General features: G+C 31.3%; 1 long non-coding RNA gene across 2 annotated transcripts; it reads right to left on the bottom strand.

Annotated features, from left to right (window-relative positions):
- Positions 1-10,963: 10,963 nt before the first annotated feature.
- Positions 10,964-12,726, bottom strand: LOC112799266 (uncharacterized). 2 transcript variants are annotated; one of them, XR_003200845.3, is made up of 2 exons: positions 12,333-12,726; positions 10,964-11,183 (listed from the first exon to the last, which is right to left on the bottom strand). It is a non-coding gene; the product is annotated as an uncharacterized lncRNA (long non-coding RNA). The 2 variants fall into 2 exon arrangements; XR_003200851.3 differs by having other exon boundaries at positions 10,964-11,160; positions 12,333-12,722.
- Positions 12,727-14,528: the final 1,802 nt, after the last annotated feature.

Here is a 14,528-nt window from a genome sequence, read left to right as displayed (position 1 = left end):
CTTTTTCATTTTTTTATGAATAATGATAAGAAAAGACAAATGATATTAACAAGTGATACGAGTAAAATTAAAAAAATGCAATAACGATACTGCAAAACACAAGCTGTATTTGGCATGAAGGTGGAAGCAGCTGTCAAATCTGTCTCATGTCTTTTTGTAGGTGGGCAAAAACAAATCGAAACTTGCGATTAGCAGGGAGACACTGCATGACACGTGTTTAGGAGAAATTTGAAGGAGACCTTATATAACGCAAAACGCAAGTTCGGAAGAAAAAAGTATAGTTATTTCACTTTGGTGAGGATTTTAGCATTTGGTTGTTAAGAGATGGAGGGTTTCAGGGTTTGGTTGTAAGGGAGGAGGGAAGAAGAATAACAGAAAGAAGAGGGAGTAAAATTAAAAGAAAAAAGTTAAGAAAAAAAATGATTCGTAATTTTACATTACTTTAAAAACATATAATTAAATATTACTTTAAGAACATATAATTAAATATTTGGATCATCCTTAATGAATACATATTCTTTTATATTATTATAATGAATAAATTTATTTATTTATGTTTTAACTGTTAGTTTTATTATTATTATTAGTATTTTTCTTAAAGATGAGTAATTATTATTATCATCACTATATTATAATATAATACTATTTATTATAACAATTATAATTTATTATTCTTAATATATTAATAAAAATATTTTAAGAATATATTATTAGTCAAAAGAGTATAACAATAATGACATATTATTATTATTTCATTATTTTATTCGTATTATTATTTTTTAATATATTATTAACTATTATTATTAATATATTGATGTTTTTGACAGATAATTATTTTTAATAACTTAAAAATGGTACGTCTGTTAATATTATTATTATTATTATTATTATTATTATTGGTGTTTTTGTTATATATGATTAATTATTATTATTATTATTAATATATTATTAATATGTGAATAATAATATTTATTATTCGGAAGAGTTCAATGATAATGATATATTATTATTATATTTTTATTATTATTTTTTGAATATATTATTAGTTATTATTGTTATTATTGTGACTGTTATTGTTGTGGCTAATTATTAATATTATTATTGACACTAATTACAATTATTAAGTAATATTAATAATTATTTTTTTGGTAGGCGATCACGAATTTGTTGTCTAGAAATTTAATCTGTCAGAATTTTTTAACGAGATAGCTGCAGTAGTGCTAGCATTAATTGAGTTTCATTACGTTTTGTGAGTAGAAAAAATGAAAGGCCATTTTGCACTCCTTAGTGCTTTAGTGGAACGATGGAGGCCTGAAATCCACACGTTTTATCTTCCAGTCGGTGAAGTGATTGTGACACTAGAAGACGTGACACATATACTTGGCCTCTCGGTTAATGAAAAGTCCATCACGGGTAGAACAGACAGCAGTCACCAATTCTTGGTGGAGAACTGCTTCGCTTGTTTTAGTCGGTTGCCTGGGTCGGACGATCACGTATTGAATAAGGTAAATCTTGCATGGATCTGGCGGTGCAAAGATACCGAACCGTGTGACATGCAGGAGTCCATTGAGCAGTACGTTAAGACTCATATTTTTTACGTGTTCGGAACGGTTGTATTTTCAGATAAGTCTATCAATTATTTGAACTCGAAGTTTTTGCCTCTACTTCAAAATTTCCATCGGATTCCACTATACAGTTGGGAGGCAGATAATCTGGCACATCTGTACAGGTCGTTGTGTCGTGCATTATGATACAACTGTAAAGAGATGGATGGGCCCTTTGTTCTGCTTTTTGTTTGGGCATGAGAACATATGCCATTCCTGGCACCTATTCCTCACAATGAGCTTGCCGATGTTGGTGTTCCACTTGCGCGGCAGTATTGTTTATCGTTATTATTATTATTATTATTATTATTATTATTATTATTATTATTATTATTATTGTCGTGCAACCTCGTATGGTGTTCAAATTTAACGTACGGCTTTATCATCGGCATGTGAAATTAAATTTGTTGATAAATATAGAATATCTGCTGCATACATGCGCCATCAGTGATGGACATCATTTGAAACTGTATCAACCTACCAAATATTTGTATATGATTCTTGTATAAAATATTGCTCACCCTTTTTGAAATGTGACTTTGTATGTTCTCACAAAGACTATTTTGCAACTCTACAAAACTCATGGTGCATGGAATAGAAAATGAAAACGGACATTCACAAACAAAAGTCACTCCTTCATGTGTGTTTGGTATAATCTTACCGTTATAATACACTCACAAATTTACAATACCTTCCATAATCTCAACTTCACCTAATTCGTCTTTTTTTGGCATAACTAATTGCCAAAAAAACTCACAAGTATAAAATTGAAATATATGAAAAAAATAATGAGAGTAGAAGTGAGGTACAAGTCCGGATGAATTGAGTTTCGTATTTACAGGCAAGGCTCTTGATTAAAATATTTTTCTGTACAAAACACAAAGTGTGTTTTGCAGCTTTCGAAAAAATTTATACACATTAAAATTACAAGATTGCTCGCTAAATAATTTTCTAACACATTCTAAACTCATCCAAAATTAATTGTGTTCATTACTCTTGTTAAATAATTATATACTACACTTAGAATCGAAAAAATTGATTGTGATAGTATTATTTTAATTTTAATTTGGTAGGGATTTAATTTTAGTTTGTTATTTATGTTTTATTAGGTTTAAATTTAAATTTGAATATTCTAACTTTAAAGAGATATGATTTTAAAATTTAAATATATGAAAAGATTTGAGATATAATATCTAAAAATAATTATTATTTTTATTTTGTTAAATTTTTATAGATGATGGCTGATTAAAGAATAAATTTTAATGAATACCTAGTTACACCAATTTTAAAATTTGGAGAATAACATTGCAATGTTATCGTTGCATCTTCATACCCATTTATTCTACAAGTATTACTTATAAACACTTTTATTATTACAATTTCTTTCAAAAAGGACGAAGAAAACACATGGAGCGATGATAAACCCAATTTGTAGGGTTTATCTTGTATTGATTTTAGGGAATTTTATCACCTTTTACCCACATTTATTCAATGAAATAGCATGGTTTTGTATATTCTCCTTTAATTGTGCTTAAGAGTGAAAACATGCTTTTTAGGACTTAAAATAGCTAAATCTAATTCTCCTTGATTCCATTAGATGCCTTGATATGTTTGTTAAGTGATTTAAGGTTTAGGAGGCAAAGATTGGATCAAGAGAATGAAGAAAGAAAGCATGAAAAGTTGGAGAACTCATGAAGAAATGAAAGAACCGGAAAGCTGTCAAGCCGACCTCTTCGCACTTAAACGACCATAACTTGAGCTACAGAGGTCCAAATGATGCGGTTCCAGTTGGGTTGGAAAGCTAACATCCGGGGCTTCGAAACGATATAAGATTTGCCATAGTTGCTATACGTATAAGGATGCGTACGCGCACTGTACGCGTACGCGCCGTTGGTGCACGTGATTCACTTCATGCAAACTCGTGGCTAGCGAATTTACAAGCCTTGTGGGCCCAATCCAACTCATTTCTGATGCTATTTAAGCCAAGGATTGAAGGGGAATCAACATACTTTTGACCATTAGTCATAGTTTAGTTTTAGAAGTAGTTTCTAAAGAGAGAAGCTCTCACTTCTCTCTAGAATTAGGATTAGGATTAGGTTTAGTTCTTAGATCTAGATTTTAATCTTTGCTTTCTTCTACTTCTACCTTTCAATTCCTTGTAGTTACATTCATTCTTCTTCCATTCTTTTGTTGTAATTTCCTTTATGTTGTTCTTATGTTTTGTTGTAGATCTACTATTGTTCCTTCTACTTTCTTCCAATTCAATAAAAGGTAATTCATAATAAATGTGTTTCTTTTAATTGTTGTTGTTAATTCATTGCCATAAATGTTGTTAGATTCTATTCTTGTTGTCAATTTTCTTTGCTTTTCTTTTGTGCCTCCCAAGTGTTTGATGAAATGCTTGGTTGGATTTTAGTGTAGGTTTTGTTCCTCTTGACCTAGGTAGAGTAATTAGTGACTCTTGAGTTATCTAATTCCTTTGTTGATTGATAATTAGAAGTTGCTAATTGATTTGAATGCCTCTAAAGCTAGTCTTTCCTTTAGGAGGTGATTAGGACTTGAGGAATCAAATTGATTCATCCACTTGACTTTCCTCCATGGTTAGAGGTTAACTAAGTGGGAGCAATACACAATTCTCATCACAATTGAGAAGGATAACTAGGATAGGACTTCTAATTCTCATATCTTGCCAAGAGTTTTATTAGTTGTTATTTTATTTTCTTTGCCATTTATATTTCTTGTCTAAAATCTCAAAAATCCCAAAACAACTCACAACCAATAATAAGACACTTTATTGTAATTCCTAGGGAGAACGACCCGATGTTTAAATACTTCGGTTTATAGATTTTAGGGGTTTGTACTAGTGACAAACAACTTTTTGCATGAAAGGATTATTGATTGGTTTAGAAACTATACTTGCAACGAGAATTCATTTGTGAAATTCTATACCATCAAAAATCCAAATCATCAAAATGGCGCCGTTGCCGGGGAAGTTGCAATGGTGTCATGTTATTGGTTATTGTATATATGTGAATATTGTGAATATATTGCTTTTTGTTTCATTTGCTAGTTGTAGAATTTTGTTTCTCTTGATTTCTAGTAGCTTTTGAATTTTATTTTCTCTTTTCACCATGAATTCTCATTTTGGCTATGAGTGTGATTACAACTATGTTGTAGGAAGCGGAGATTACAATGAGAATGTGTATCAAGGATGGGATAACCAAAGGTGGGAGGAGCCATATGCATATGATCAATCCTCATGGCAACAACCCCCACCAATGCACTATGAAGAAGAGACATTCTATGATGCATATCAATCCAATGGCTATGGTGAATCTCCTTGTGACTTTCAAGAACCACCACCATATGCCTATGATCCATATCCTCAACATAACTCTCAACCATACTCACAAGCCCCTTCTTACCAACCACCTTCATATGACCCTAATCCATATCCATCCTACCAACAACCATATGAGCTATATGAACCACATATAAAGCCACCACAATTCCAACATCAACATTTTCAAGAGCCACCTCCTCCACATTATTACCAAGATGAACCACCCCCAATATATGAAAATTTTCAACCACAAGATGAATTCTACCTTCCACCACAACCTCACATGGAAGAATATTCATGTCCATCGATCCAAGACCCATATGATCCCTATCATGATATCCAAGTGGAACAAGAGTCAAGGGATCGTCTCAAGGAAGCATTGGATCAATTTCAAGCAACCATGGAGTGTGTTGTGCGAGTATTTGGAATGTTATAGCCACGCTTCGCAATTATACGTGGTTCAGCACATTTTTGAGAGAAGAATCTTGCAAACATAATGAAAGTGTAAACTCCAGTTAATTAATAAATAATTAACTAATAAATTAACTATGAACAAAGTATATTAAGAAATAAAATTTTTATATTTTGGGGAAGTATAAAATTTTGAATATGAATTAAAATGATAATATTAAATATTTTGGCCCAAAATTGGTCGAAGGGCTAAACCGATTGAACCGGGTCCAATCTCATGTACACAACCCCATAACAAGCAAGCATTTAGCCTCTCCTTCCCCATTCTTATTTCATTTTCAAGCTGAAGAGAAGGAGAAGAGACGAACAAAACCTAAACCTTTTTCACTTCGAATTTCAATCTCTCACAACTTTCAATTCGTAGCTCCGATGACAAGCCATTTGTGACCACGCGTTCTCTCATAATCCTTTTCAATTCTATTCGAACAAAGTGGTATGAAACTCTGAATTTCTTGTCCAGTTCTTCCTTTCATTCAGATTCACTTTTTCGGTTTGGGGTATTGAAAAATTTTGTGATTATGATGGTTTAGGGATGCTCTAGTATGAGCTATTACCGGGTTTCATCCATATGAGCAATGGGTAAGGTAAGGAATCACTAACCTTGTGATTTCTTGAATTAGTGAACCCTAGTATTGATTATGGTGAAATTGTATGAACTAAATTGAATTTCTTGTTGATTGGAGTTAAAATTTATTGTATGAACTAATAAAGCTTTAGTGGCTAAAACTTATTGGATTTGATTCAGAGTCTTGGAAGCTTGAATTGTGGTGTTTTGAATTTGAGAAAAATCGGCCAATGTATGGTTTTGGTTTCTTGTAGTTAATATATAATGTTGCGTGAAACTTAGACTAGTAGCCCCTAAGATAAGTTTGAATGATATGAATTGGATGATTGATGTAGTTAGTGAATGAATATATGTATATGTATGTATGATCTAGTTGGTGGTAAAATTGTAAAATTGAGTTAGTGAGAATACCCTGTTTTTCAAGAAATGTTATCAATATAAACTATAAGAAGATCTACTTGAAAGGGTTTTCCGATACTTAGCTTATATATATACATGTGTGTATATTCTCTACTGTTGCATTAAAACTTGTATATGCCCTTCTTAGAGGCCGACTCAGAGATTCAGGAGTTGTATTTTGTATTTTGGTTATCTTTTTGGGATGTAAATATTTTTAGCCGGCCTTTACTTCGCAGGTTGAGACTAGAATTTTTTATATAACTTGTTGGAATTCTATATATATATATATATATATATATATATATATATATATATATATATATATATATATATATATATATATATATATATTGTCCCTTCTGCTTTCTGTTATCTATGCTTTCTATTCTCAACATTTCGAGTGCGAGGAGATTTGTTCTTTGTTTTGCTTACCCTTTTGTTCAAGGCTCCTAGTTAAACTAACTTTCATATATATCTACGTACGTACTTTCAAAAGTTATATACGTACGTACACATGACCTCAATTTTTTGCAACTTCTACAGAATTCAATTTTTAACCCTAAACTTCAAATCATTTTCCGTTCATTCTTTGAATGTCATAAACTCCACAAACCCAATTTTTATTCAAGATAAGTTTTACAAAATTTGGGGGTCCGGAAACTAAGTTATGTCTCGTCAAAGTTGGTTAAAATTATGTTTTTACCTAATTACGCAAATACTCATTTTTAACCAATTCAACAATTCAAATCAATCAAAACCACTCCCTTACCACTTTTAAGCCTTCCAATCCTTCATTCATCAATTCCTAACTATTACAAGCCTAATCAAACCAATTCCAATTCATTTATCACATTCATTATCAAGCAAACCATGACCAAAACCATATTCCAATTCAATTCAATTTTTCAATTCAATTCTCATCAATATTCAATATCATGGATGGAACTTATTGGATTTGATTGGAAATCTTGGAAGCTTGAATCGTGACGTTTTGAGCTTGGGAGAAATCGATCAAGATATAGTTTTGGTTTCTTGTAGATAGTATATAATGTTGTGTGAAACTTAGGCAAGTTGCTTTTGAGATAGATTTGAAGGGTATGAATTGATTGATTGATGTGGTTAGTGAATGTATGTGAATGTATATATATATATATATATATATATATATATATATATATATATATATATATATATATATATATATATGTATGATCTAGTTGGTGGTAAAATTGTGAAATTGAGTTAGTGGTGGATTGTTGATATTGAATTTTTTATGAAAATTGAATTGGAAAAATTGGATTGAATTGGAGTATGATTTTGGTCATGGTTTGCTTGATAATGAATGTGATAAATGAATTGGAATTAGTTTGATTAGGCTTGTAATAGCTAGGAATTAATGAATGAATGTTTGAAAGGCTTAAAGAAATGGTAAGGGAGTGGTTTGGATTGATTTGAATTGTTGAATTGGTTAAAAATGAGTATTTGTGTAATTAGCTAAAGATAGAATTTTAACCAACTTCAATGTGCTGTAACTTGACTCTTGGGCCCTCAAATTTTATGAAACTTATTTTAAATGAAACTTGGGTCCGAGTAGTTTATAACCTTCGAAGAACAGATGTAAATTAATTTTTAATGAAAAAGTTATGCGCATTTGAAGTTTAGGGTTAAAAACTAAATTCTACTGAAGTTGCAAAAAATTGAGGTCATGCGTATGCACAACTTGCATTTCTGAAATGAATGTTTTCATGCGCATAACTGTATTTTGAAAAATAGTTATTCTCCTAGTTAAACTGTATTTTGTATTTTAGTTATCTTTTGGGGATGTATATATATTTCTAGCCGGCTTTTGCTTCGCGGGTCGAGACTAGAGTATATATATATATATATATATATATATATATATATATATATATATATATATATATATATATATATATATACTGTCTCTTTTGCTTTCTATTATCTATGCTTTTTATTCTCAAAGTTTCAAGTGCGACGAGATTTATGCTTTGTTTTGCTTACCCTATGCACAAAAAGGGGTTCATGCATACGCACGAGGCATGAGTACGCATGAATATCCTGTTTTTCAAAAAATATTATTTTCAACTGTTTTGGCCTATCCAGCCTATTTTTCACCTCTGTAATACCTGTTTAAAGTTTGATAGCTAGTCTTTAGGTTTTAGAATAAGAGCAAACATATAGAGGGAGTTAGATTGATATTAAGGGAGATTTACAAAGTGAATGAGATATGAGATCAGGAAGATTATCATATTGACGAATAAGATGATGGTGATGGTGATCAGGTGTATATTTAAGGGCATTTGAAATGTTGAGTGATGATTTGGAGGATAGATGAGTAATTCCTATCCGAGTGATGATTTTGAGGATAGATAGTAATTCCTACCCGAGTCATGGCCTGAGGATAGATGAGTAATCCCTATTCGGGTTATGGTTTGAGGCACCTGCCTAAGTGGATGAGTAATGCCTACTCTAGGTTGTGGTGAAGCACTGGCATGGGTGGACGAATAATACCTGTTTCGTATTGTGGTGTTCCATATCCCGATTAGCTACCGGACATATCGGGTTTGACTATATAACCGACAGATGATATCATCGACCGTAGGACAGACATGCATCATGTGCATTTATATAATTTGTTTGAGTATGCACTTTGTGTTTTGGCTTGCCTAATTGTTGATTTATATCTATATGCTATGTGACTTAAATGCCTTATCTGTTTTCTTAATTGTGCATTACTTATATATCTTGTATGTGTTTGCTTTGAGAGATCCCTTATGTTGGTGGAGGTGATGCTGAGGATTGTTTCAAACTAGTGATTGGGAGGTTTGCAGTAAACTGGAGGTGAAGAGATAGATTAGAATCCTTAGGTAGAATTACCAAATTCTTAGTTAGTGAAAACTCTAGACTCTGATTTGGGTTGTAGAAGTTTAAGATTGCCTTCGACTTTTTGAAGCCTTATATCTTATTTATTGGACACTGTTATCATATTGAGAACCTCCAGTTGTCATTCCATACATATTTGTTATTTTTCAGATGCAGGATACGAGGCACTTTACTGAGCGTGTTGGAGACTCTTGTGCAAGCAAAGATCTACTTTTGGAAATTTCCGATTATGTACTTAGCTTGTGTGTGTATGTGTATGTGTCATTGTTGTATTAAAACTTGTATCTATCCCTCCTAGAGGTGAACTCGGAGATTTAGGAGTTGTATTTTATATTTTGGTTATCTTTTGGGGATGTATATATATTTCTAGCCGTCTTTACTTCGCAGGTTGAGACTAGAATTTGTTATATATATATATATATATATATATATATATATATATATATATATATATATATACACACACACACACGCGCGCGCGCTTTCTATTCTCAACTTTTCGAGTGCGACGAGATTTATGCTTTGTTTTACTTACTTTTTTGTTCAAGTCACCTAGTTAAACTATCTTTCATATATATATATACGTACGTATTTTAATTTTGTTTTTAGAGGTCGTAGTACCTCACCACCTTTGATTTACGACCTAGATGTAAAGTTCTGTGTGGTAGGATGTTATAGAGAGCCTGTATTATATGTTGCATAATATGATTGTTGAATATGAAAGAGACACTTATACTAAAAATTTTGCTCAAGGACTAATAGAGTATGACGATGTGAAAAATAACTTATCACAACTACATTTGAGAGAGAAAGACTTTGTACCATACCATCAATTTTTCCAAAAAAAAAAATGCCTAATTTCAGGATAGACAGAAACATTGACAACTAAAAGTGGACTTGATTGAACACATATGACAATTTCACGATGTACGTTGTTAACCATAGATTATATATTCCTTTAAGTAATATTACTAATAAGTCAAAATTTGAATTATATATTATTTATTATTGTTGTTATTTATGAAATTTATTAATTTTTTCTCGTATGTTATTAATTTATAATAGTGATTTTTTTTAATTTACAAATTTAATAATAATATTATAAAAATTTAATCTAATAGATATAATAATTTTATTTTATTTTAATTAATTTAATCAATAGAATTACAATACAGATTAATTAGTCTTTTCTATTAGATAAGAGAGGGTCAAAGGAACACTTTCAGTTTTTATTTATGGTTTATGACAAAAATTAATGTAAAGTTATTTTTTATGATAAATAAATCATAAATAGGATTAAAAAGAAATTTCCACTGAAATTGCTCTTAAAAAAGTAAAAACTAGTTTTTTGTGTCCTATTTTTGTTCTAAAAGTATTTCCAATTAAAAGCAAGGTTCTGAAAATCGAACCAGTCATCGAACTGCTTTAGTTACTGGTTCACTGGTTCATAGGTTCAACCGGTTCGATCGTGGTTGAACCAAAAAAATCGTTTTATAATAAAATAATAAATAAAATATAAAAAAACATTAAAACATAATTATAATTTAATATAAACTTTAAAATATCATCCGAATTAAAAGTACTATATAAATCAGAATATTATAATCTCATTCAAATATAAACTCAAAAGTCAAATAAGAAAATCAACCAACTAAACATAAAATGCCAACATCGAAGTTTGTCATCAATCATATTTATTTATATTCACAATTTTATCACATTCATTCATATTCACAATCCTTTGCCTTATTCAGCAGCACAAAAATTGAATTCAGTAAAACCATTTATCTACTTGAAATGAAAATGGCAAATAAAACACCTGCTCTGAGAACATCAGCAACAGCATCCTCTGTTGATTTTGCATACTTCTGATTCTGATATTCATAAACAGTGGCCACTACATGTTACAATTTAATATTAGGAAGGGTAATAGTTATGCCCATTAGAATTACTTAGTCTTTTAAGAGTATAGATAAGAGACTTTTATAAATGTATTAAAGGAATTAATGAATTGATATTGAACTTGGTTCAATTAGAGAGATGTCCACCAACATACATAAGAATTAATTTACAAAGAATAAATATTCTAATTATCATATTCTGTTTGATCTACACAATTTCATTTATGCATGTGTTTTGCAGGTAGGCGGCAATAATAATCCATCATATGCAAGACCAAACAAGCAGTAAATCAAAAGAGTAAATAAATGAAAGAAATATAAAAGAAGCAAGTATATATACCTCAAAAAACCCCTCATGTAAACAATGGAAACCATGTTTATTCACAATGAGTTGCTTGCAAGAAATTAAAATGTGCATATACACAGATAGAATAGGTAGAAAGAGATGTAGAGAGTAGCTAAAAGAGTTCAATTTGGTGATTAAACTGCAGCATTCAACAAAGTAGCAAGACCTCTTCCGCAATTAAGCTCAACGTAATCACTGAGACAAATTTTCTCAAAACATAACAATTATCAAAATTTATCACAATCTAAACTCATATCTAACAAACAGCTCAAAACTTCAGGCCATCAACACACACCAACATTGGCAACAAAGATCAAACAAATCATCAAGTTGCTGTGTGTAATAGTAACAATGCATGTTGCAATTGCTCAGATACATTCTTTTAACTTTGACAAAAACTTCATTCACAGTTAATCACTAATCAGTAAACAACAATTATTAACCACACTCACAGTTCATCATGTTGAATCACAATTCAATTTCACTAATCAGTTTCACTAATCACTCACTAGTCAATAATCACAGTACAGGAAGAATCACAGTTCAGTTTCATGTTGAACTTGAATTAGTTCACACTTCACAGTTTCACACTACACAGTTTGAAGAAAAATTAAACAGAGAGACAGAATTGAACCAGTTCACAATTTCGGTGTTCATCATCTTGAATCACAGCTCAGTTTCAAACTTTCAATTCAAAGTAAAATACCTCCAATCAGTTTGAGTAATCAACTAATCACACTACACAGTTCAAAGAAAATTAAAACAGGGAGAGTGGGAGACACTGAGACAGCGAAGGCACCTTCAAGGCAGAACATGCAAGTATGCAACAGAGAGAGTGAGAATGAGGCGGTGGGAGACAGCGAAGGCACCTTTTCAGTTCTCCACGGCTGCTGCGATGGCTCGACGGCGGTTGCTCGACCCGTGTGAGAGTGAGGCACTGAGGCATTCTCACTTCTCAGTACAGTTCTCGACAGCTCTAGGTAGCGCGACGGCGTGTCTCGACGGCGAGCCCTCGACCCGTGTGACGCGGTGACGCCAGTGACTTCAGTGAAGCAAGCTTGCTCGAAGAAAAATCATCAACAATGGGAAGTTGGGAACCACTGAAGGAGAGAGAGCAACGAAGGAAATTAGGGATCTCAGTCTCAGTCTTGGCCCTTGGGAGTTTTCGTGATTTAGGGATTCAGACTTCAGAGAAACTTAAAAACAGTGTTGCTTACTTCAAAATTGGCCGGGTCACGGTTCGGTTCGACCGACCGGTTACCGGCCAGTTCGCCGGTTCAATTCCAGTTTTTTAATTTTGCAATTTTAATGATTAACCGATTCGTTTTTAAGTTCGGTTCACGATTCGATCGATCCGACTGACCTATTCGAATTGGTTTTCAGCACATTGATTAAAAGTAGTAAACTGTTTCTTTTCGTTTATATATTACAACTTTTGATAATCAGTTACTGCAATTCACTTAAAAGCAATAATAAAAAAACATGTAAGATCCTATTAATCCATCAACAGTAGTAATAATAGCTGATTAGATGTTGGTATAAAATTATCTTAATATGTAATATAAACTAAATCTTTAATAATATAACAAAATGAATTCCTAAATAATTCATTGAAACTGAATTCATTACTCCCTTTTATTTTGTCTATTAATTTTGTTGAATGTACAAATTTAAAGAAATTAAATCAAGAGTAAATTTAAAAAAATATTACTAAAATATTTTTAATTAATGAAATGAAAAGCATAATAAAAAAACTATTATTATTTGTATCAATTAAAACTGCAATTGATAATTCCATAATAAATGTTGCATAAGAAAAAACGAGAGCAACAGATATTGGGTCAACAACTTAAGATAACGACGAAAAGAAGTTAGGTCGGCATATTGCTGAGGTGGGTTAAGAATAATTAATTTAGTGGGCCTGGAGTGGTGCATTGAGAGAGAAAGAGGTAAGGTGGTGGGCCTGGGCTTAAATAATTTTAAGAAAGGATGAGAGAGAAAGATAGAGACATTGAAAAAAAAAACCCAAATTTGTGTTGGTCGAGTAGTCAGCTCACTCGTCCGCCTAAGTAAGTATCGGGGGTTCGAATCCTGATTTGTGCATGTAGCTATCTATTGGCCAAAAACAAACTTTTAAATAGAATTCAGATCCATAACGAATTAATCATTGACCTGTCGAATTAAAAAATACCGTCAGAATGTGGTCTAGATAAATAGATAATATTTAAAATTAAAAAAGACAGACGTTGTTGTTACTGTTTCTACTTGTGGAAAACAACCTCTTCAACCACACCCTCGTCCCACTTCCATTCTTGGAAGGTTGGTTTTGAAATTGCTCTCCACTCATTGGCCTCATGAGAGAGAGAGAGAGAGAGTGTGTGTGTGTTTTGGTGTTTCGAGCATTAGATTGATGATGGATATGCACGTTCCCAGCTCTGAGTTCGGCCATGTTGGGAATTTTGTCTGGGCCTCCGGGGTATTTTTGTTATTGACGTGCCTACTTCAAAATAATAAGTAGTAAATATTTGATAATACAAAAAAAGTAAATATTTGAAAAAAGCTAAAACAAAATTACTTGTTAACTTTTTTTTCTTTATTAACAAGATAAGCTCAAGAAATTTATTAAAGAATTTTAACAAAATGTTATAAAAAAATTTTTTGAAGAATATCTATATCATTTATATTATATGTATATAAAAAATTAGTTATTAAATCAATTCTTCATATAAAATATATATTATAATATAAAATATATATTAAAAATAAATTAAATAATATATATATTTATATATTAATACATAATAACTAATTTAAAAATTAATTTTTTGTTTATACATAATATTTTTATATCAATATACATTAGACACATGCCAATTATCTCAAAGTAAAATTTTCCTAAAATCTTGTTTGGTAAAACTTTTATATTTTTAGGATATTAACTAATTTTTTTTTGTCTTTCGAATCTCAATTAAGAGTTCTATGATTCCCTATAAAA

This window comes from Arachis hypogaea, chromosome 1, assembly GCF_003086295.3.
Source record: "Arachis hypogaea cultivar Tifrunner chromosome 1, arahy.Tifrunner.gnm2.J5K5, whole genome shotgun sequence".
NCBI classification, from domain to species: Eukaryota; Viridiplantae; Streptophyta; class Magnoliopsida; order Fabales; family Fabaceae; genus Arachis; species Arachis hypogaea.
Note: the sequence above shows the minus strand (reverse complement) of the source record. Positions and strands in the feature narration are given on the sequence as shown.